The sequence below is a fragment of the Podarcis vaucheri genome, assembly GCF_965113315.1.
Source record: "Podarcis vaucheri genome assembly, chromosome: 3".
In the NCBI taxonomy this organism is placed as follows: domain Eukaryota; kingdom Metazoa; phylum Chordata; class Lepidosauria; order Squamata; family Lacertidae; genus Podarcis; species Podarcis vaucheri.
In genome coordinates this window covers 62,884,523-62,905,029 of record NC_138761.1, presented here as the reverse complement: position 1 = coordinate 62,905,029, position 20,507 = coordinate 62,884,523, and the positions used below count along the sequence as shown (strand labels likewise).

At 47.1% G+C, this 20,507-nt stretch overlaps 1 long non-coding RNA gene across 9 annotated transcripts in view; it reads left to right on the top strand.

Moving 5' to 3' along the window:
- LOC309528510 overlaps nucleotides 1-20,507 on the top strand; it is a 117,887-nt gene that overhangs the window by 42,782 nt on the left and 54,598 nt on the right. The window contains exon 3 of one of the 9 annotated variants that reach the window (XR_014217772.1): nucleotides 17,840-17,918. The exons of 7 other annotated variants lie outside the window; for them this stretch is intronic. This is a non-coding gene — a long non-coding RNA (uncharacterized lncRNA). Of the gene's footprint in view, nucleotides 1-17,740; nucleotides 17,919-20,507 lie in introns of all 9 variants that reach the window. One more of the 9 variants, XR_014217773.1, reaches the window with a different exon arrangement.

The window sequence follows — 20,507 nt, the reverse complement described above, 5'->3', positions numbered from 1 at the left end:
CCTGGCCCTGTACGGAAGACCATGTAAAACACTGATGTTGTTGGTTTGTGGAGAGGAGGAGGGAACTTCAGTACCTCCACCTTTCACAGGCCCACAAAGAACACCAGAGGATTCAGGGTGCAATTTGCAAATAACAGTTTTTCATCTTTTCTTTTTCAACACGAAAGAGAGACCCACCTGGTGTTTTGTGGCAAAGACTGTGCATTGAAATATTTCAAATCACTGAACCCTGGTGTCCGGCTGAAGGGTATGAGGTTGCAAACTTTCCTCCAAAACCTTTGACTTCTGCAGTCCTTGCTTCTTTCTCTGTTAGTCTCCTGTTCCTGCGTTCTTGTCTTCCAAGGAGAATTTAACTCCACAGGCTTCAAGAGGTCCTAGTCTGTCCCCATTTCTCCAGGCCAGAAGCATTCTCATCTTCTTCTTTCTCAAGCTGTCAGCACTGGAGTCTGTTGGTCATCCTGGAAGGGTATTTGTGGCATTGAAACCTGGTGGCACCCCTTGACCACCTATAATTTCAGGCATTTTTGAAGGATCAGCAAGAACATGGAAAATTGCTCATGCAAATAGACCTCAGATAATTTTTTTGCTAAGTGCGGGGGAAAAAATCCTATCTCAGAGGAAGGCTGCGAAACAATTCATCAATATTTTACAGTTAATTTTATGAAGTGATCTGAAAGCAAGGTGGGCTGTTAATAAATAACGTTAGTGTTCTCGTGACTACTACTGTTTAATCTTCATTTGAAAGCGTAATCCTGTTTTCATGATATATCAGTGCAAGCTGCTGTGAACAAGATCACAAAGAGAGGATTATGCATGTATACAAATGATATCAAATATCACATACATATAAGGCTAAATAAGCAATCATATTTCAAGAAGCCATTATCAAGACTAGTTTGTATGAGAATTTTTTTAAAAAATCCCAGCATTTTATAGATTTAATATTTAATTTGGTTAACTAGGGATGGAGGACAAATTTGATTCAGTTCAGATTTAATGTTGAATTTACCTAATTTGCACTTTCTGAAACAGTTCAAGTTTAGGTTATTATAATGGTTTGATATGTTTTACTTGCTTTTATAATTGGACATTATATTGTTGAAAACCACCCTGTGACTCTTTGTTGAAGGGGAGTAAGAAATGCAAGAAACAAACAAACAAACAAACAAACAAACAAACAAACAAACAGCGATACTTTAAAATATTTAATACTCAGTCTCATACACAGGAGAGATTACACTGGGAAGGGCACTTATGGTTCAAGGATAGGGACCTCATGCATTGGCTGATTATATTTAGTTTGGCCCATTATTGCAAGTGATGTGCTGGGCAACAAGTGTGTGCGGGGAAACACATTTCCCTAATAATGAAACATAAATTAAAATTATTGCAGTTGGAGTACTGGGAGGATACAGTTGCCTTGAAACAGAAGCACTAATTGGAGGAAGCAATCTGGATTACCAACAATGGAGTAATTTATGTTCAATTATCTTGTGGGGGGGAAATCATTTAGGAAAGCTCTAAGAATGGAAATTGAGGCGGATATGAAATTCAAACTTGACTGAAACTAGGTTAAAATGCAAGTCCATTTAAAAACGATATTTTCACTCACACAAAGGACTAGAGAATTGTTTATTTTTCATATTCATTCATTATTGATACTTCCTACTAAATTGAAGTATGGTTCACCCGCAGATCATATAGTGATAGAATCACTCTGTGGTTCATGTATAACCTCCTAAGAGTTTTCTGAAATTCTGGAAGAAACTGGCTACATGTTTCCCCAGTTTTGTCATTTGCTGCGAAGGCTAAAATCTCACTTGCATTTACTGTGAGGTTGTAATTTTTGTTTTATTTGGATTCTCAAAGGCCATCCCCTGTCAGCTGCTTCTTGCACTGCTGGTTGTGTGATTTAGTGCTAAGCTGGACACACTGGAAGCAATAACCAGAACGAAGTTTCAGCACTGATGGCAGTGGTGGTTGGTGCTAAGTGGGACTGGGGGGGCAGAAGGCAAGGAGACCAACGGCAGGTGAAGCCAGACCCAAATGACAGGCAGAGCCAACTAATTTGTCCCCATTCTTCTCCATGCTGTCTTCCACAAGGGTAGGAAGACAGTGCCGCCTCCTAGACTGGTTGTTAGTAAGAAGACATGCAGGTGGGGACAGGCTGAGACAAGCTCAGTTTAGTGGGGCAATGGCCCATTGACTGACAGCGTGCGACAAATAGTTGTACACCAATCCCTCCACTGTCTCATTCCCCTTCTATGCTCTTTAGGCAAGTGGCTTTGCATATGGATTTTGTATGCATATCTGCAGGAATATGGCAAACTATTCAGTCCCTTCCCTGGCCCCATTTGCACACAGGTGTAGCAATGTACCATTGAGCAATCGCTTCTGATGGTGTTGCGTTATGGCTAGGATGCACTTGTGGTGTTTTCATTACTCATATTATGACCGGAGGTGGAATTACTGTTAAGAGTGTCATGTACGAGAAAGTGACCTGCGTACAAGACTGGTATGAAATGGTTAAAGATGAATTTAATGGCTGACTGTTAAAGTGAAAAACAACTCCATATAAGGGACAAGGAGGGTTCTGAAACATACACATGGGAGGGGGGGGGGAGAAATGAACTGAGGAAGTTGTCTTTCATGGACTGTGGTTGGATGAGAGATAGTGAAATTCTGGCAGAAGGATCCCAAATTGCTTCAGTTCCCACATTTAGCATCCTCGGGGACATGGTATTCTGAGGTACGAAGCAAAGAATTGCTCTATGGGCCGTGCTTGTGGCTATGTTGACTTCCGTATCTGAAACACATTTTCTTAGTATCACACCAGACAAGTTCATATTTTCATTATCTCGTCATTCCCACCCCAAACTCCTTGTAGTTTATGGGTAGTAGATTAGTGCCCAGAAACTCAGCTAAAGTAGCAATTAATTTCAGGCGCTGGAAACACTTGCGCATGCCTCAGCTTTGAAGTAGTTCACTCAAGGGGATTCTGCAGATTAGCTGATGGATCCTGACAGGGTATCACCAGAAAGAACTGGAGACATTGTTGTTCCAGCAAATTTCCCAGCTGGATGAATAGGTGTCTACCATAGATGCTTATTTTGTATTGGTTTTTAATTTATTTGCTATTCTCTCACCCTCTCCCTCCCTCCCTCCCTCTCTCTCTCTCTCTGTGTGTGTGTTTAAGCTGTTTTATTGCATTTTGTACATCACCTTGAGAAGTGTGTATGTAGATGGCTAATAATAATAATAATAATAATAATAATAATAATAATGCACATGAAGACAGCAGTAGAAAACCAAACCAAAACTCCAACTCAGGAACATTAAAATTATTCCAATGACAGTTGAAAACCAATTCATTTTAAAAAGCTATTTATAATCCAAATAAAATCTTGAAAAGGAAAGGCTTTATTACTTTCCAAAAGTTACCGCAGAGAGTGACTAGGACTCAGAGGACGAGAGGAAGCTCCAAAAACAAAAGTTGAACAAACTTACATACCATTTCCTTTTTTCTCCCACAGTTCCACTTTCTCCCCCCCTCCCATTTTGGGTTTTCTACCGTATCTATTCTACTGCAGGGATGCGGGTGGCGCTGTGGGTTAAACCACAGAGCCTAGGACTTGCCGATCAGAAGGTCAGCGGTTCAAATCCCCACGACGGGGTGAGCTCCCGTTGCTCGGTCCCAGCTCCTGCCAACCCAGCAGCCTGTCAAAGTGCAAGTAGATAAATAGGTACCACTCCGGCGGGAAGGTAAACGGCACTTCCATGCGGTGCTCTGCTTCACCAGAAATGGCTTAGTCATGCTGGCTACATGACCCGGAAGCTGTCTGCGGACAAACACCGACTCCTTCGGCCAGTAAAGTGAGATGAGCACCGCAACCCCAGAGTCGTCCGCAACTGGACCTAATGGTCAGGGGTCCCTTTACCTTTACCATATCAATTTAGAAAAAGCAGTCAAAGAAAGAAAGCTACTAATGTGAAATATTGAAAAAGGAGAAAATAGAAAAGACATTTGCTATGACCTGGACACACACACACACACACACACACACACACACACACACACACTTTATGGGAATAGTAGTGTTACTGTTGGCATTTTAAAGTTAACAATAGATCTGCTTGATTGCTGATTGATTGCTTAGATAAATTGATTTAAAACCTTTTGCTTGACCAAAAAGTGCCCCTATTGAATGCGGCAGCAACTTTTCAAAATGTTGTTAGTTGTTATTATTGAAATAAAAGAAATGTTGTTAGTTGTTATTATTGAAATAAAAGAAACTGCATTTTTAAAAAAATGCAGGGGCTACCTAAGAAGATCTGTCTTAGAGAACACCCCTTGTCTACAATGGCACTTGCTACAAAGGAATGCATATTTAATTGACAAATCAATTAATCAGTTAAACCATCAGTCAACTGAGGGATTTTTAATGGGATGACAGTCCTAATTAAAAACAACCAGCCTGTTGTGGATATTAAATATGAATTACCTGTCTCAGTGCTGGAGACTAGAACCTGCAGTCAATTCATGCATCCATCCAGAGTGGAATGGTCCAAAGGGGGGGGGAGAGCCAAGAACTCAGATTTCCTTAACATTCCTTAAATGTTTTGGGACCAAGTTACTTAAAGGACTGTCTATGTCCAAACAAACCTGCTTGGAATCTGAGATCAGCTGCAGAGGTCCTGCTTATGTGCATGCCAGGCTGGCAGATGCAATGGGCAGAGCCTTTTATGCAGTGGCCCATGCCTGTGGAGCTCCCTCTCCCCCAAAATATGACCAGCTGCCTCCTTGGTAGTGCTAGGTGGGCACTGATAATATATTTGTGCAGAATTGGTTTCAATATAGGCAGAATCCACCCTTTCCCCTTTCATTCTACTGTGACTGGCTGTGATATATTGACTTGAAATGTTTTTACTGCCTTTTATTGTGATTCCTGTGATTATGTTTACATTTTATGTGGCTTCAAATTGTTCCAAATGTTGTTGGCCTAATAAATCTACTAAATAATAATATTTTGATTTAGTATGTTTTAATTTCTGACAGGTGTCCCCCCCCCCCGGGGGGGAAGGGGCCAGATTTTATCAATGTCCAGAAGTTCCCTGTTTCTACTGAAGATGCCATTGGTCGCCAAGGGAAGAACATTTCTGTCTGTTGTTATTACAACTTTAAAGAAACAAATTAGAAATATTTATTTCACCTCAAATATTCTGTTCATTCAAACCTATTATGCATTCTTACTCATTTCCTTTCATTTAAAAAAAAATCTTAGTAATCAATTCTTGTCAATAAATTTGGATAGTTGCTTGACATAGAATTTATCTTTTTTTTTTTGCAGGCTTTATACTTGTACTTCATGGAACCATAGTTCATTCTTGCTTTTACACCTTCTTCACTGACACATCCCCTTGTTGTTTACAATGGCTAGAATTAAATTATATTTTTAATTGTATTTCAGCAAGAGCTAATATTTCTTTATCAACCTTCAGAGTGACTGATTGAAAAAGGCTGAGCATTCTGAAGTCTTGGATTTTCACAGACTATACAGCAGATGACTCCACGTCCTATGTCCTTGTCTCATTTAGAAAGAATAATTACTAATCAATAGTGAAGGGCTGTGTGACACAGTAGGTTAATTCACTAGCCTTTTGCCTCTGGAGAGTTGGATTCCAGCTTAGGTCATGTGCAAAGTGTTTCTTTCATGGTTTCAGTCTTGTCCCTGGTGGATATTGGGCCATATCACAAAAGAACAACATGTAATATGATACATGCCACATGGCTGGTAGTTTATTCCCAAGCCTGAAGCAGCAAGGATGCTGCAAGCAAGGTAACATGGGGATGTAGTAGCATCAAAGGAGAAAAAATGTTCAGAAAATCTGGACGTATGGCAGCCCTACGTAACACATTTTGTCATACGTTGCTTTTACAGAATCAGTTTTGTAAGTTGCTCTATTTGCTATTTTTGTAAGATACGCTGATGCTATTTAATCAGAAGCTTGTGATGGGGCATGTTCAACTGATCAGTCTAACAAAACAATGACATAGACGGCATTGTGGATCCAGATCACTGGTGACTGTAAGGTGTCTACATACTGGTACATAACTGGACTCATGGCAGGCAAGGGCTCTGTTTTATTGGGACTCTGTCTGCCAGTAGCCCATCTTCAGCCACCAGTGTCATAGACCAAGGCAGGTAGGGCAAAGTAAGCCATCTTCGATAGTAAACCATGATCAGGAGATACTAGCCAGGGACTTGCATTTGTTTTATCAGGACAATTACTAGTATATGTTGAGTTTTTAAAAATGGTTATGGATTTGGCAGGCTTGTCTTTGATGCATAAAGAAACCCTAAAGAATCTGATAGGGAATTGGACAATTAAGATAATGAATGAAAGATAGTAGACATTGTGCACACATCCTTAGAATAGCTTCAGATCGTACTGGCCTCTATGAGAGCAAGTCTGTGATTAGATAGGCAGATAATAATTGATTGAAAATTAGTACGCAAGAAAGGTATTTCCTTAATTTGATCCCTTTCAGATCTGTGAAATATTCCACAAGGCAGCCTAGTGTGCTTTTTAAGATAGCTCTTTTCAGTTCTGCTAAACACATACGTTGCTCATCTGTTTTTATCTGCATATGTTACATGTTGGTGCAAGATCGTAGCCATATAGTGGGGCCTAATTATTTCGGTATGGATAACCAGCCTTTGCTTGGCTGACTTTGTATGTGTTTGTGGTGAGTGCTTTGACTAGCTTGTTACTAGGAGTAGCAGCATCAGAATTTTCAGACCATCTGGCAATCCTTAATCAGGGGTTGGCTGTCTTTGCCTAGCAACAGGAAAATACCAGGACAAACACCAGCTCTACCATTTGTTCTACCTCTATAGGGGAGCAGTACCATTGTCTATTGCTTGTGACACCAAGTTAAGAAACAAGCACACACAGAGACTAAGCCTTTAAACGGTTACAAACTGTAATTCAGTGTTCTTTGGTGGCAGATGAACAATTAAAATATAGATTTTAACTGTATTTTAATCAGAACCATTCTCTGTGAGGAAGGGGGGGGGGCTGTACCTGACTCAGCAAAATAGAACCATAAGATTACTGTTCATTCAGCAGGACAAAAAAAGAAAAAAAAAATCTCCCACAGCATAAATGCATCAACTCCTATCACCTAACATCAAAACTACATTTTAAATTTCCTGGAATCTATAAGTGGTTTGGAGGGTTAAGTATATGAACAAAGAAAAGGTGTATAATGTGCAGCATTATTTACTGCTCTGGGCTCTACAAGCAATTTTATTCACCATAAAAATCTGAAACACAAAATTTGTATATCCAGATTATAGATATTTTACACTATCTACTTTGCAATATTTATTTTTTTGCATGATGGTTCAGCTAATTACTTCAGTGCATTGTGAATCTCTCGCTGCTGAGGCTGGCACCCAGTTAGAAAACGATAGTAGACGTTAGGAACCAACGAGCCATGATGGTAAAATATGCACAGTTGAAATGGAATAAATAAAACAATATAAGCAATATAAAGGGGACTAAGCTCAGCCATCCAGCAACACATTCCCTCAGAACCACAACACCACTGTGTGCAGTGAAGAACATTACACACAGTGGATCTGGAACAGGCTCAAGAACTGCTACAGGGGAAGAGAAGTAGAAAAAGGTGACTCTTCTGGTGTGGCATTAATTTGAAAGAGAAGCTCAGGTGAACACGCCTTCTATTTCTCTCTGTATCCATCATCTACACACTTCTTTGTGGCTCGCCAGGATATGCTTTTTAATTTCTATCCGACTGGTTTAACGGTAGTTTGTAAAGCAAACTCAACATGTAGGTCATACGTTTGCAGCTAACGAATCCCTGGATATTTACCAAACACCGGAATTAAATTACATTCGTAATTGTTTTGCAAATACTTTGGCCTAACTAATTAAATAGGAATGACTTTGCACGTTGCTATAGTGCAAGGAATATTAAAGCCTTTAGGGCTTGTTTCAAATTAGCAACTTTATTTGTTTAATTTTCGGCTATGTGGTCAACTGACACTTCTAAAGAAAGGTGGGGGGGAAATATTTCCACACCATGATACAATGAAGTCACAAGGGGAAAACACAGATGTCAGAGCTGCTACCAGGTCCCAGCTCACATAGGACCACGCCACACAGCGTCCACTTTAAAAGAGTCTTTATTGAGTTACAGGTTTCATTTCCGAACTGCAGCGTGCAGCTCTACACCTTCTGCTCTAGGTCGGCGAAGACCCGTCTGAGTCCCCGCCTCTTGCACACCAGCTTAATACCCTAGCCTTGCTCCACCTCCTTCGCCTCTCCCTACGTCTCTGGGTCCTTCTGCCCCCCTGGGCCTCCTCCCTTCTACTCTCCTCTGACGCTGACCCCCCTGATCCTTCTGCCTCCTTGCGGCGGGCTTTAGGACCTGGCTCACTCTCCGGGCTGCTTACTGCTCCAGCTTCCGCTGCATTTGAACTTGGCGCGCGCGCCCAACTCTCTACTTTCCTCTTAACCGTTGCCTCGCTCTCTGAGGAGGGCGTGACCACCCCTGACTCGTGCCCTCCCTCCTGCTGACAGCCTCCGGAACCCGATGCCTGGCTACCTTCCTCCCTGCTGCTCTCAGTCTTGAGCGTGGGTCCCGACTTCCAGCTGCTGCCGCCCTCAGTTATGAGCGTGGGTCCCGACTTCCAGCTGCTGCTCTCTGAATCTCCTCTGTTCCCTTCCTCCTGGGGTGTCCCCCCGGATCCCCCCCTTGCTCTGCTCACTGGGGCTCCCTTTTGGGAGTCCTCTGACTCACTGCTTAGGCTTGGAGATCTCGGGTCGTCATCATCACTCATTCTCCCTTCGGCTTCCTCCCCCTCGCTCTCTGTTTCCACCCTTCTCTGCGTCTCTGCTTCTGAACCCCTGACATCCATCCCCCCCTCGAAGCCCCCCCTTCCCCCCTCCCCGCTGTCAGGTGTGGGTGCTGGGCGCTCCATCATCATGGGAGGGAATGCTGGATACAGGTCGCTCCCCGTGGGTGGCCGCCAACTGAAGACCTCCGAGTCTTCCCCCTCGCGGTCGTCGACGTTGACTTGTTGCTCTTCCATCTCTGTACCGCCGTGCTCGAACCCGAGGTCCTCCCCGAACACGTCCATGTCAGTCTCTGCGTCGGTCGCTCGACCTGGCATCTCCAGCCACTTCCTGCGCCATCGCTCCTCTGGTCGATCGTCCCACCAATACGAGTTGCCTGATGCCGAACCTGCCGGTGAACCTTCTGGGGAACGGGTGCTCCGTGCGGGTTCCCCTTCTGAGTCGAATCCATGGAACGTGCTGGAAGAAAGTGTGGGTGTGAACAACCAGTCGTCGAAGAAGCTCGCTGGCATGGGTTTGTGTGGGAAGAGGGCATGAAACTCGTCCTTGAGCAGGGGTTCCTCCAAAGCGTAGTCTGGTACCCAGCTATTGGCGCTGGCCCGGGTGCCCTCTCTGGCTAAGAGGTATTCGACTCCCTCTTCCCCCCATCTGGAGTCCAAAATCTCCGTGACCTCGTTGATGTGGTCCTGGTGCTTCACCTCCCGCGTCTCCGTCCGTTCCCGGAGCGGACTTGGCGCCGTCCCTGGCTCCTGGAACCTGTGAGGTGCCTTGTAGGGAGTGAGCACCGACCTGTGGAACACCGGATGCATTCTGGAACCCTCCGGCAGCGCCAGTCGGAAGGCTACCGGGTTGATCTGCGCTTCGACTTGGTACGGACCGATCTGCTTGTGCCCCAACTTCTTCTTGGCAAGCGACCTGGTCGGCACTGCGTGGGCTGCCAACCAGACCCAGTCTCCCACTTGGATCACTTCGCCAACCCGCCTGTGCTTGTCAGCTTGCACCTTGTAGGCGTGCTTAGCTAGCTCCAGCTGCCGTCTGAGTTGATCGTGGACCGCCTGCAGCTCTGACGCGAACGCGTCCGCCGTCTGTGGTTCTCCTTCCCCCACTCTCTCCAGTCCCGGGAAGGTTCTGGGATTCCTCCCATTGTTGGCAAAGAACGGCGTCACTCCTGTGGACACGTGCTTCGTGTTGTTGTAAGCGAACTCGGCTAGCGGCAGGTAATCCACCCACGTCGCAGGCTGTTGATTGGCATAGCATCTCAGGTACTGCTGCATGATGGCATTGACCCTCTCTGCCTGCCCGTTGGTCTGCGGGTGTCTTGCTGATGCCAGATTGACCTTGACATTTAGAAAACCCATCAGCTTCTGCCAGAAAGACGAGATGAACTGGCGTCCGCGGTCGGACAGGATAGACCGTGGCAGGCCATGCACTTTGAACACGTGATCTATGAACAGTTTGGCGGTTTGTTCCGCCGTGGCCACCTTCGCACACGGAATGAAATGTGCCATCTTGGTGAACAAGTCCACCACCACTAGCACAGCTGTCTTGCCTCTCGAGTTGGGTAAATCCGTCACAAAGTCCAGGGCCACCCTCTCCCACGGTTCAAACGGTGTTTGCAGCGGTTCTAACAGTCCCGCCGGTGGTCTGTGTACCGGCTTGGCCCTCTGGCAGGTGTCGCACCTCGCGACGTAGTCCGCGACCTCTCCTCTCAGCCTGGGCCACCAGAAGTCTCTCGCGACTAATTCCATCGTTTTCTCTGTGCCAAAGTGACCGGCCGTGGGTGCGTCGTGCAACTGTTGCAGTACCTTGGCGCGAAGGTCGTCTCCTGGTACATAGACAGCCCCTTTGCGTAGGAGCAAGCCGTCCCGCACCTGGAACTCGTCCGTGGTAGCCGTGCCTCTGAGCAGTTTCGCCATCTTGTCTTGCGCGAATGAGTCGTCCCGCAATGCACGTCGCACCGCATCCAGGTCTACTGTAGCTGAGGCACACGCCCACGCCGTCGGTGCGAAGATGTGCATGGCCGCCGCTGGCGTCACCTCTTCTAGGTATTGCGGTTTTCGGGACAGTGCATCCGCCATGATGTTGGTGTCGCCTGGGACGTACTCTATTCGGAAATTGAAGTCAGCAAAGAACTCCGCCCAACGTATCTGCCTCTGGTTCAGGAACTGAGCCGTGCGCCAGTGCTCCAGATTCTTGTGGTCCGTGCAGACCTGCACCGTGTGCTTGGCGCCGATTAGGAAGTGCCTCCACGCCTTGAAAGCTGCATGAATGGCCAGCAACTCCCTGTCCCAGATGGTGTAGTTCTGCTCCGACTTGCTGAGCTTTCTGGAGTAGAACGCTCCCGGCCGCCACACCCCCTGCGGGTCTCGCTGCAGCAGGACAGCTCCCACGGCTCTGTCTGACGCGTCTGTCTCTACCCTCAACGGTTTACTGGGGTCGATATGCAGCAGTTGCTTCTCCGATGCGAAGAGATGCTTGAGCGCTTGAAAGGACTGTTCCGCCTGCTCCGTCCAGATGAATTTCTTTTTTTTGGAGCTGAGCGTGTCCGTAATTGCTGCCGTCTGCATCGCGAACCCCTTGATAAACTTGCGATAGAAGTTGGCGAAGCCGACAAACCGCTGGACCTCCTTCCGGTTGCGCGGGCTTTTCCAATCGAATACCGCACGAACCTTGGTGCTGTCCATGGCTATCCCCTTGTCCGACAACTTGTATCCCAGGAAATCCACCTCCGTCGTGTCGAACTGGCACTTCTCCAGCTTGGCGTACAGTCTATGTTGTTGCAACCTGCTGAGCACCTCCCTCACGTCTCGGTCGTGAGCTTGCTGCGAGTCAGAGAAAATCAGGATGTCATCCAGGAAGCAGACGCATGTCTTGTAGAGGAGTCCCTCCAACACGTGATGCATAAAAGCTTGAAAACAGTGAGAGCCATTTTGTAATCCAAAGGGCATAACTCTGTATTCGTAGGTGCCCAGCGGTGTGAACATGGCCGTCTTCCACTCATCGCCCTCCCGCATGCGGATGAGATTGTACGCCCCTCGCAGGTCCAACTTGGTGAACACGCGTCCCTTGCGCACCGTCGCGAGGAGGTCGTCAATCCTGGGCATGGGGTAATCAGACGGTTTGGTCATCTGGTTCAAAAGGCGGTAGTCCACAACTAGTCTTTTTTGGGGCGTGTCTTTCTTTTTCACGAAGAAAACGGGACTGCCCCCCACTGCCTTGGACTCTCTGATGAAGCCACGCTCCAGATTATGCTCGATGAACTGTTTGAGTTCCTGCATTTCATCTTCAGACATGGAGTATAGCCGCCCCTTCGGCAGCGTCGCCCCCGGTAGGAGGTCAATCTTGCAGTCATATGGCCGGTGAGGGGGTAGCTTGTCCGCCTCCTTCTCGCAGAAGACCTCCAAAAAGCTCGCGTATTTGTGGGGGACCGCTTGCAACGTTCCCAACTGCAGTTGTGATTCCTCCTCCTCTCCCTCCCGTCGGGGCAGGATGCAGTGTTCTGCGCAATAAGAGGAGCCGAAGATCAGTTGTCTCTGGTACCAAGCCAGTGTCGGACTGTGCCTGTCCAGCCAACTCATGCCCAACACAATGGGCGTGTCCGACAGTTGGGTGACATTAAAACTGATGACTTCCCTGTGGTTGCCAAGGCGCATCACCATCGGTGGCGTCTGCTTCACCACCTGCCCCCCTAGCAACTCTCTGCCATCCACTGTGACGACTTGCAGGGGCAGAGTGGCAGGCAATAGCTGTATAGCGTGCTGCTCCACAAAGCTCTGCGCTATAAAGTCTGCGTTGCTTCCAGAATCCACAGAAAGCGGCACTTCGATAGTGACGCCGTCGGGTAGCTGGAGAGATGCTGTGAGCTGCACTACTGGTTTGGGTGGGAGGGGATCCGTGGGTTGCAAGATTGCTGGGGACTGCTTCACAGATGCGTCTGGCTGGGCCCCAGTGCCTCCGTCTCCAGCCAGACATCGTCGTTTCCCTGCTGTGGTTCTCCTTGCTGCGTTGCTGCAGTCACCATTGCTGAGGCTGCAGTGTGCTTGTGGAGCCTCCGGGGACACTCCTTCGCCAAATGGCCTGGATCCTCGCAGATGTAACACTTCCTGTTCCCTCTAGGAGGCTTCGCTTTCACTGCTGCCGGTGCTAGGGCTCTGGCTGCTGACTGAGCCCTTGCACCTCCAACCTCCATCGGTTCCCCTCCCCCTCCTGGCGGAGGTGTGGATTGCGCACGCGCTGCTTCCCTCGGAACGAAAGAGAAACTTCTCGCTGCTTCGCGCCCTCCACGTCCTTCATCTCTGCACCATGGACGTTCTTCCAGCCTCACCCCCACAGTCAGCGCCCTTTGGACCACCTCCTGCGTGCTTCGGGGCCTCTCCCCCCTTGCAATTTCATCCTTAACCGCTGAACTTAGACCCTCCCAGAAGAGGTCTCTGACAGGGGGCGAATCCCGATCCCATTCTAAAGCACTGACCAGCGCAAAAAATCGGGCGTGATACTGCCGGACGCTCGCCCTCCCTTGTTTTAGTCCATGAATCTCCCGTCTGGCAAGATCCACATCAATAGTAGACAAAAAACACGCATCCATCGCTTTGATAAAGGCATCTGCATTCTGAAGCGCCGGATCTTTATCCCTCCACAAATTGCGCAGCCAGGCTTTGGCATCCCCATGCAAATGGGACAATATGAACCCCACCTTCTCTTCCTCATCTCTAAAGTCTTTTGCCAGCAGTTGCAGTGCGCACATTACGTCTGCTCTAAAATTAGGGTACTGTTGCAAAGTCCCATCGAAGTGAGCCACAAGCCCTCCTGCTCTCCGTGCCAATCCCACGCCCTCCGGTCTGGGTCCCGGTTGCCCTTGCTTAACAAGCATTTCAAACCTGGCGTGTAGGTCTCTGTAGGCGGCTGTAGTCTCCTCCTCCCGTTTCTTGGAAGCCAATACCTCTGAGGACAACTGGGTCACTGCCTCTTGCAGCGCGGAGATCCTCTGTTCTTCCGTCATCTTGCTAACCTTTGTGAGCTCGCTTACAGACACCCCTCTTCCTCCCCTAGCGGCTTCTGCTCCCGCTGCGAGGTTTCAGGTTTCTGAAGCTTTGAAGAGACGGGTCTTACTGTCAGAGCTGCTACCAGGTCCCAGCTCACATAGGACCACGCCACACAGCGTCCACTTTAAAAGAGTCTTTATTGAGTTACAGGTTTCATTTCCGAACTGCAGCGTGCAGCTCTACACCTTCTGCTCTAGGTCGGCGAAGACCCGTCTGAGTCCCCGCCTCTTGCACACCAGCTTAATACCCTAGCCTTGCTCCACCTCCTTCGCCTCTCCCTACGTCTCTGGGTCCTTCTGCCCCCCTGGGCCTCCTCCCTTCTACTCTCCTCTGACGCTGACCCCCCTGATCCTTCTGCCTCCTTGCGGCGGGCTTTAGGACCTGGCTCACTCTCCGGGCTGCTTACTGCTCCAGCTTCCGCTGCATTTGAACTTGGCGCGCGCGCCCAACTCTCTACTTTCCTCTTAACCGTTGCCTCGCTCTCTGAGGAGGGCGTGACCACCCCTGACTCGTGCCCTCCCTCCTGCTGACAGCCTCCGGAACCCGATGCCTGGCTACCTTCCTCCCTGCTGCTCTCAGTCTTGAGCGTGGGTCCCGACTTCCAGCTGCTGCCGCCCTCAGTTATGAGCGTGGGTCCCGACTTCCAGCTGCTGCTCTCTGAATCTCCTCTGTTCCCTTCCTCCTGGGGTGTCCCCCCGGATCCCCCCCTTGCTCTGCTCACTGGGGCTCCCTTTTGGGAGTCCTCTGACTCACTGCTTAGGCTTGGAGATCTCGGGTCGTCATCATCACTCATTCTCCCTTCGGCTTCCTCCCCCTCGCTCTCTGTTTCCACCCTTCTCTGCGTCTCTGCTTCTGAACCCCTGACAACAGAGGACAACCAATATTTATTTATTTATTATTCATTTATTTATTACAGTTATATATATCCAGCATTTACATCCTTCTAAGGCAGCTCACAAGTATGCACACAAAACCCATATAAATGTTTAGCAAGTTGTAAGAATCCTCCTCACAGGACAGCAGATGTTAAATACCATTGTTGAGTCTTACAGAACCACAGGATGATCTGGCTAGAACAGGCTTCCTCAACCTCAGCCATCCAGATGTTTTTGGCCTACAACTCCCATGATCCCTAGCTAGCAGCACCAGTGGTCAAGGGTGCTGGGAATTGTAGTCTCAAAACATCTGGAGGGCAGAGGTTGAAGAAGCCTGGGCTAGAAGGCAGTAGCCAGACCATTAATGGCATTACAAAGAAGGTAAACTTGATGTCCAGGAGGACTGGTGAAGTATCCAGGCGCATAATGTTCCACATCTTTGTGAATACATATGCACATCTGCCTGCCTTCTTCGTAATGGCTTTGCTGGCTCAGAAGGGAAAGGTACTATTGGGAAGCTCAGAGAAGAAGGTAAAGGGCTGGATTTGGATCCTTTGTGACTTTCTACCTCAGAGAAATCCTCTCAAACACCTGTGTCCCCTAGGAACTACAGAGGAGAAATCCACAGGAAGGCAGACTGGGGATTCAAGCCCTAATGCCTTTGTGACTCACCAATTATGTCTCTTATGCTTATCAGAATGAGTTTAATTTCAAGCACTAACTGACAAGTCAGCTTGAAAATACACAATGCCCAATAACTGGCTGGTCGGCACTCTCCATTTAACTGACACACATCTGCTGAGACCAGTTTTGCAGCTCTACAGGAGACAGTTGCCAAACAATACCATTGTTGTGTGAAGTATTTTAAAGTGCTATTGCTAAACATCTTGGAACAGGAGTCTGTTTCAGCCAGAAAGCAAACACACACACACACACACACACACACACACACACACACACACGTATAGAAAGCACCTCAGTTAAGAGATGGGCTCTGAACTAGCTAGCGAAATCAAAGGGAAGCAAGGAGCAAGAGATGTGGGATGGAGGCGGATGGATCACGAAGAGAGAAACCTGAAAACAGATGAGGTAGTGCAAAGAACCCAGACCAAAGGAAGGAGAGACAGAAGATGTTAAGAGATGGGACAGGAAAAGATAGGGGCTGACATACAACTCATGTTGGAGATAGAAAACTGGAGCTCACACTTTCCCACTCAGCTGGAGGTAAGAATGTGGGAAAATGGGATTCAGTCCACCTTTGAAGGTGAACGTGCCCAAACTGCACTTTCTGAAACAATAGAGCCTCCAAAATCCATACTTCTCTTAATTTTGCAATGCAGTTCTCCAGCAAAAACTGCATCTATTAGGGTAAACCACTCAATGAAATGTGTGTGTGCTACTGAAAATAACAGACGGAAAGGGTTTCCCCGATTCCTAGTTGTGGCTGAATATTATTGCCATGTTTCCATAGACATTTCCACCATCTTGCTAGTTATTAACATGGTGAAACATACCAACAATATTTTCCTTAAATTAGTGTGTCCAGTTTTCTTTATCTATATTCAGGAACAATGAATTAAAGGTGGTCTCACTGCAAAGAAAAGACACCAGAATGACAATAGCAATGGAGAGTTGTTCTTATCTGTCTTATGAGAAAAGAGGGAAAGAGCTGGGTCTGCTTATTTGTTTGTTTTCCTTCCTCAGTAACATATGGCTGTGGCTTGGCTTGTGTCCTTGAACTATGTGGATGGTTTCATTAAACGAGTCTTTGCATTGTGCAGCCTCCCTCCCCCCCGCCCAGACTCAATGTGCTATGGCAAAAAGTCATGTGAATCTGCCTCCAGCTTTCTGCCAGAAGCACACAGACCTATGAAGCATGGCCAAGAATGCTTCCAATGCTACTTGGATCACCACCAGTCACACTAATGAACACATATCAACATCGATCTCAAGCTCACTCTTACTTTGTACAGAACTGGCTTCATCAATTTCATACAGCAGGATGATCAAAACCAGTCAAAGGAGCTTCTCAGTGAATAGCTGTTGCATGCTGTGCACGCTTTTGTGAGGCAAGTGGGAAACTCTTGTGTGAAGATGATATATGTGGAGCAGAAACACCTGCAATGGAACACCAAGACTTCACTTAGAAAGCTCAGGTACCTTCCTTGGTGCACTAACCAGAGCATTCCTAAGTCTGAAGTGTGGGACATAAGCCATTGGAGCAGTCAAATACAACATTCCTTGTTTGCCTAGAGTTGACACAGACCTAAACCACAGCCCTTCCCAGGCAACAACCCTCTCCAGTCCTGCTCCTTTGCCTCTTTGAATGTTTTTGCTTGGCTGGAATATCCTTCAACTTCAATCATGCCTCTTGCTTGCCTGGGTGGAGCTGCTTATGTAGAAACCTCTGGTTGTGGTGTGGCTAGAATGTAACCTACTGTACAGATCGCATGAATTGACCCATCCACTTTTACATCTGGTCCTAGCAAGACTGCAGTGTGCCCCATCCAGAAGATTGCCCATGAAGGAATATGGGCCTCAGGTTAAAAAGGATTCTGCACCCTTAGGGTAGGAAGAACTACTGTAGCTTATTAGGTGATCTAGGAAGCCAATAGGGACCTGTTTGGAATATACAAGCTACTGCTTCAGTAGCTTGATTCCTCAATCTGAGCTGCTGGTAGCCCAGACTCATTGCATTTTCATGCTTGCTCTGGTGTGTCATCTTTGGACCTCTGCCTATCCTTGACAACATGACTTCTTCTGGACGCTCTGATCTGTTTGGTGTTCTGGAGTTAACTATTCCCTGCCCTGAATAATTGGCTCAGCTCTGGCCCTTTCAGTTGACAACTTGTAGACCTGATCATGCAAGGCCATGGTTCTTTTTAATAAAACCACAATAAGGGCACAGTTCCTGCACTCTCTCTTTTAATCTTTTAGTAACAGCTGCGGGTGTGAAGGAAATAACCAGCCTTGGAGCAGAAATTATGTGACCTGAGATTGCCACCAAATTGATATTCTCCTATCTGGATGTAAAAGGTGCTGTCCTGCTGCCTTCACCCAGGTAGACGACCGGAGACCAGCATGACCTAGGAATGAATACTGTACAGTGAAGACTGTAAGAGTTGTGTGAATGCCGCAGTCACAGAACCTGGACAACAATGTGTTTTAAATAGGACCCAGTGAAGAATGCAGGCTCTCTTTTTTGAGTTCTGACTGAAAGTTGTGTCTGCTTGTTGTGAATTGTTCCATTATACAATGCGTTATGCACTTCTGCCTAAGTGAGAAGATGCTTGCTCTTACTTTTTCTTTTCAAGGCAAGGGAAGTGTGCTGTCAAATTGCTATTTGTGTTTAGGTACATAGTTAGCCTGGAGGAACTTGCTCAGTGTTCCTTTTCCTTCCCCCCTTTAGAACCTGTTTTATACACACTTCAGTTTATAGCATATTGGTGTGTGTTAGGGAACTGATTTAAATATAGCTCTTAATTTTATTGCCCAATGGTGAGCAGTAAAAGTCAATTATATGACAGAGCATCAAGGGGCTATATTTTATATTTCTAAAACAAAATGTTCTGATTCCTGCACCATATATTTAATTTGTGCTCTGGCCTTGACTTGTTCTGCAATCACCAGATAGAGCAGAGCATGACCCTCTCTGAAATACAGAGATTTGCGCCAGGAAAAGGTGGGTTTTTTTATTAAAAAAATGTAAGTATATTCCTATATATGGGACGCGGGTGGCGCTGTGGGTTAAAGCCTCAGCGCCTAGGGCTTGCCGATCGAAAGGTCGGCAGTTCGAATCCCCGCGGCGGGGTGCGCTCCCGCTGCTCGGTCCCAGCGCCTGCCCACCTAGCAGTTCGAAAGCACCCCCGGGTGCAAGTAGATAAATAGGTACTGCTTACCAGCGGGAAGGTAAACGGCGTTCCGTGTGCTGCGCTGGCTCGCCAGATGCAGCTTTGTCACGCTGGCCACGTGACCCGGAAGTGTCTCCGGACAGCGCTGGCCCCCGGCCTCTTGAGTGAGATGGGCGCACAAACCCCAGAGTCTGTCAAGACTGGCCCGTTCGGGCAGGGGTACCTTTACCTTTACCTTTAAGTATATTCCTTATTTCCAGGATGGAGTATTTGCTATTTATATTGTTTGAAGTCAACAATTGCCAAATGACTAAAATCAATCTGCTCTGATCTACTGCTATTGTCAGGGCTATTCCAAGGGTGTGTGTGTGTGTGTGTGTGTGGCGCAGGGAGGTTCTTGAAGAGAATCATGCTGTCTAGGCTGCCATCTTGTCTTCATCTTCTTACTGCCTCTACTGCCCTTCTCCTCTTCCCAGTGATAATAGCAGTAGCCTCCTTCTGTTTTTGTTTTTGTTTTTCAGCTGCTTTAGAGATGGTGGCCCCTCCATCTTCTCTCTCCTCTCTAGCTTACATTATTTCTTTTGGATAGGGCCGCCATATGTCTTGAAAATCCCAGGCATGTTTCTGTTTGGGGGGGGGGGCTACAGAAACCATTGGCACTGCCGCTGCTTCTCCTTCCTGCCTGGAGCCCAAAGTTTCTGAGTAGCTGCAGTGCTGAGAGCTTTAGATGTGGCGGAGGCAGGGCCTCCTGACGAGAGATCCAGACAGCATTTGGGAATCGCGGTATGACTGCAGCTGCCGGAGCCTGCTGAGTGCCTGGAGCTGCTCCTCTGTCGCCTCCTCCTCCTCCCTGTCATGTGATTGGCGTGGTGATCAGTAGATCAGTGTGATTGGCGGCTGCGGACAGGAGCTCTCCAAAAAAAGCTCTTTTTTATGACCCTCCCCCCAAAAAACTCAACAACTTTTTGGGCGATCTCTCAAAAAACTCTCCACAACTTTTGTTGAATTGCCCAATCGTCCGGATTTTAACTTCATGATAGATAGATAGACAGTTTATTACGGCCATAGGCCCATATTCAATACATCATACAGCAACACTGGTATAACAAGATAAAATTAATTAATTAAATTACGTTTAAATCAAGTACATCTCAGACCGTAAGTTTCTAAATTCCATTAAAATAAGAACAGTAACTTCATGAAATATGGCAACCCTACTTTTGGAGCCAGAAGTAGCAGCGAAGCCCTCTATCTGTCTCTCCTCATCTTACTCTAGGAAGCTGGAGAACCTAAGTGTGTGGGCAAAAGATGGCAGAGCACACTTTCTGGAGCCTGGGGCACTTGCCCCTATTCATCCCCACTAAGTGTTGCTAATGAATTTATTTACAAGTTTATATGTAGTAGTAGCAGAGCTGCTACTACAGACCTGTAAGAGGATGTCTCCTGGCTTAAGGGATGAGGTGAGGTGAATCTGGACTCTTGGCTGTCTTTAAGAAGAGAGTGCAAAGATAATTTGCTGTACCTGAACACAATAAATCCCTCATACCTGATCTTGCCACTGAGGACCAAAACAGACATGACAATAATCATGGGTTTGTGTTTTAAAGTAGTGGCAGCCATGGAGAGGCGTAATCTGGATTGAGAATACAGCCTGATTGGAACAAAAGGGGTGTAGTTTTGGGGGGCTTGCTGCTGTCCTGATCTGAACCATTTCCCTGTATCTTTAACAGTTGCCAAGAGAAAGAAGAAATTGTGTCCAGTCAAAGATTTCTTTTGCCTGTGCAGTGCTAGAACTGTTCTGGTTCACCTGCCAAAATTCCCTCTTCTGCCCAGCCATTAAAGGTCAAGAGGGC